Raw genomic sequence first — 4,751 nt, 5'->3', positions numbered from 1 at the left:
GCGCGCTCTGAAGGCGGCGGCAGTAACACAAGCCTTAGCGCGACTTGCTCCGCCGCGCAGCGTGCAGCGCTCGAGCAAACAGTCAGCTGGAAGGAGCGTCGAGCGGCAACCCCAAGCGCGCCGCGCTCATCTCCCCGGGAAGCCAGCTCAGGGCTCCCCGCGCGCCTGGAGAGCTCTGCCACCGACGGGCGCGCATCGGTTCGCCGAGCCTCCCTCGCACCGAGCGGGGCTTCGGGAGCTCTGCTTTGAAATGAAGCCACGTAGTTCCGCCTTCTTTTGTGTGCCGCCTCCCATGCAGCCAGCCAGCCCCCCTCCCTCTTGGACAGTTACTAGGCAGCTCTCCTCCACCCCCGACCCAACAAACTTTCACAGGCACCAAGAAAGCCTTGCCGAGGAAGCGAGAGAAGAAAGGGACGCTTTTTGTTCTCGTTTCCAGAGCTGATTGACATTTTTAAAGACACAGTCCTCAAATGCTTGCCAGTTCTTTATTTTAGTAGGAATTAAACGTTCACTAGACAGCTCTGCCCTTTAAATTGCTAGTTCCGCACCCTGCTGTAATCAGTATCTTGTATAACGTTACACAGTGTTTAAATAATTACAAAATCATACTGCACATGCAGATTTCTTTTTCTCATTTCCTTCCACCTTTCTTTCTTTATTACATCAGAAGTCTGATACCTTCTTATTAGGATCAGCTCAAAATATCACGGATTAGCGAGAGTGTAAGCTTTCAGGTTCTCCAGAACGCTTCATCAGGCTGGATGTTAAAGAGAAGGAAAAGGGTTGAGAGACAAAAGCCTCTCCGTCAATGGTTCCTGGAGTCGACAGATAGACCAGAGGAAATGCTATGCAGGCTTAATTAGATTAAGCCATTCATGGTGCAAAAAAAAATCTGAGGTTGCTCAAAGGTTGCTGGGAGGGAAGGCCACATGGTATAGCCCCATCTCCTGGGTTATTGGAAGCCAGCAAGATTGGCACTTGGATGGGCAACCACTCAGGAAGACTCTGTAGAGGAAGGCAATGGCAAACCACCTGTGCTTCTCACTTGCCTTGAAGACCCCTTTGGAGATGCCATAAGTCGATTGTAACTTGACTGCATGGCGCACACACACAAATGCTGCTGGAATGAAGACACAATGGCTGCTCTCACTTAGAAAATATAAACTCTGGGTGCAGTTTAGATTCTACTCAAGCACTAATCAGAATATGGGAAAGCTGGACAGCAGAAGTAAAGAACATATATTTGCAAAGGTGGAGATTAATTTTTTTTCAGAAGTGCATCTTAATAAATTATAGCAACTTTAGCAAGTATAAATGGCTACAAGTTCATTAGAAGTAAATTATTTGACCAGGGGCTCTGCTGGTTCTGTACAGCAAATGCAGTAGGAATTGAAGAGCTGTTTGGACAGTAGGCATTTAACATAATTGCGACAAGCCAAAGCGACAAGTTATGGTGTTTTAAAAATTAGCACACAGCACTTTCAGTTTCACTTCAGAGTCAGTGTACGATTAAACATTTCAAATGAAATCTATGTTCTTATCTAGGTTTTCCATTTGAATTACTGGCTTGAGAAATAAAAAACTCACTGAAGCAAAAAAACCCAACCTTACGAAAACATATGCTAATCTGTCTGCAATATTGGGAATGATAATATTGCAAGCCACACAAGCATACTGGCTCACAAAAACATCAGTCTTCCTACTGCCACTGTATTATCTCAGTAGTATTCAGGAAAGATACCACAGGCTGCCATGTGAATGTCACGCAGGGTGCACGCCAGGTACATTTATGCTCATACAAAGAGCTGCATGGATGCCCAAAGACCTTTGTTGGTTATGAGTTTACTGTGTCCTTCTCAAAAGCGTTCCCTGGCTGATCCCCTTTTCAGGCCTTTTCAGGAACATACTTCCTTGGCATCAGCTGGAAGATGTTTTGGCTTCCAATAATTTTTCAGACTGATCTCTTTGTGGCGGTATTTAGCAGTTCAGTCTTAAGCACAGTTATACCCATTGAAGTCAATGGCCTTAAAATTGCACTGTAGGTGCTATAAATATACCTTAAAGGTATATTTAGTCTTAAAGGTGCTACTGGACTCTTTGATTTTGCTACTACAGACTAACACAGCTAACTCCTCTGGATCTATAAATATACCTTGTGACTGTTATCCCAATATTATAAGGAAGGAGAAAAATGTCTAAATTTGAAAGAAGCTGACTTGGTCCTAGCAACTATACTGTTCTCGGTGATTTCCCTTATCTGTGTGATCTAGCCACTTATTCTAATTTGTGTGCGTGTGTTATGTGCCAAGATGCTTCCAGCTTATGGTAACCTTATGAATGAAAAATCTCCAAAACATCCAGTCAGATATGCTAATTTGTACACTTCCATATGGAATATTTTACCATGTTCTAGGGGTTCTGCTAAATTACATCCAGCTTTTTTCTCACCTAAACAGCAGAAGATGGTCCAGAAATTAAAGTAAAATAGTTCATGAGAAAAATGTGTGATGCAGCATCCCAACATTCAGCAATGAGACAAAGATTTTTTTCTGTTAGCATTTTTTCCCTTCTCCAAATGGCAATGGATTTCCTTTGCTGTAGGATGTCGAGAGACTGGAAGGAGCATTATGCTTGCAAACACTATAGCCTCAACAAAGATCCCCTATCAGAGGCTGCAGGGTGCCAGACTCTTAAAGGTGTTTGAAAGGCATGAGGTGACAAAAGCCCTGGAGGATTAAAAATGCCAACTGCTCCCCATGCATAAGACCTAGATCTTTCTTTAGATAGGCAGGATTGGAATGGAAATGAGAAACATTGAACAAAAGCTCTACTATTCCATCGCAAGAAGCCCTGGAGGCTGAAACATTATCACAAAGCACTTTCCCCCCTTAATCATAGGATCTCCGCTAACCTCTTCATGCTTTTTCCTTCCCTGTTGCCATTTGTACTCAGCACCAAAGCCAGCCACCTTAATAAAAGCATTTTAAGTGATCATATTAAATGCAAGGCACCTAATTTGATATTGATGGAATTGGTGAGTGATGTATATCGGCAATGAACTTAGGGCCTGGGGCTATACAAATGGTGCTTTTTGAAGTTTCCTGTTCTACTTATAACACAGCCAATAGGTATTTCTAAGTCTTCTAAAACAATTTAACAGATCTATCACCAGCTGTATCCCCCCCTGTAAAAATAGACATGTCAACTCCATACAAACTTAAGATGTTTTAGTTATAAAATCAGAAGATCAAATGCACCAGAAAGCCTTCAAGCGATATGTGCCTTCATATATGAACCCACAATCCAAATCACAGACGGCACAAACAAAGGAAGTCAAGTTACACATCGCAGAGGAAGTGGATGGCTGTCACTTGCTTTGATAGCAAATTCTGAAGCCAAAGAAGGGTCTAGACCCAGCAATTATTGTGTGCCAATATCTCTGCTGAAATCGAAGCCCCACAATAATTATGTTCTACCCTTTAATACAAATTTGTTTAATGACTGTATGAGGATCAGAACTTGACCCGTGTTACCCTAGATTCCTTTGTACCTTTCTTGCAAAGGAGATTTACGTGTACATATTCTGAGGCTTCCACTACATTATTCTTTTTTTATTGAAACAGCAATTGTGTTGTTTTCAGTCCCTGCCACATCTAAGAAGTATACAGATTTCCCGTGGTTACTTATGGAAAGTGATACAAATGGGCCTTTCTGGACTTAATAGGTAACTGTGAGATATTCATTAACTTAATGGTACTTACTGATGCAATTAATCTCAACACATAAATTATCAAATTAAAATATTAAATTAACTGCAAATTGACCTTGATTTACTATTAGAGATCAGCTGGTGATCACACTGACAGGTATATAAGCATACTGTTAAGCAACAAGTTATAGGCCAAAGTTTCATAGCCAGTATGGTGCAGTGGCTAGAGTGGTGGACTGGGTTCTGGAAGACCCAGGTTCAAATTCCCACTTTGCCATGGGAGCTGGCTGGGTGACCATGGGCCAGTCTATAAACTCTCAGCCTTAATTTACTTTATAAGATTGCTGTGAAGATAAAATGGCAGACAGGAGAATAATGTAAAGTGTTTGGGTTTTCCATTGAGGAGAAAAGCATGGTATAAATGAGATAAATAAATCATATGCCTCTTTTGAATATGAAATGTTGGCAGATACGATTCTTGCTCTCTTCTAGAGATCTTTCCGGGCTGTCTCTTGATTTGTGCTTATGTGGTTCATCTACTTAGTGAGTCTGACCATCCCTGATCACTAATTATGTATCCAAATCCTCAATACAGTTCCTTCACTCACTCCTGGTTCTGATGTCAGCCATATACTGTGACTGCCCTTTTTGTAGCTTGGACCCTGATTATGAGGGTATTTGAGTAGTTGTTGCCCTCTCAAGCCTCAGAACCAATTCACACTTAATCCAGCCAACACATCTGCTGTGTGCAACACTGATGTTTGAAGTGGTGAGTGCTGGGGAGTGATGTATTTGTAAACATATAGAAACAAATGCTGGACATGCACCAGAGAACTAAGACTGGTTTTAGCTCCCTGATGCATGTTTAGAAATATGCAATATGGTGACAGACACCAGTGTGGGTGCAGGAATCACACTTGCTAAGCAAATTGTGACTTGGATCCTGAATACTCCCAAAACCTGATTTGGGTGCCCTGACAACTCGACAGTATGTTCTGACAAAGAATATCAATGATGGGGAATACATTCCTTCAAGTATCTG

The sequence above is a fragment of the Eublepharis macularius genome, chromosome 7 (genome assembly GCF_028583425.1).
Source record: "Eublepharis macularius isolate TG4126 chromosome 7, MPM_Emac_v1.0, whole genome shotgun sequence".
NCBI lineage: Eukaryota > Metazoa > Chordata > Lepidosauria > Squamata > Eublepharidae > Eublepharis > Eublepharis macularius.
This window is presented reverse-complemented; position numbering follows the sequence as displayed.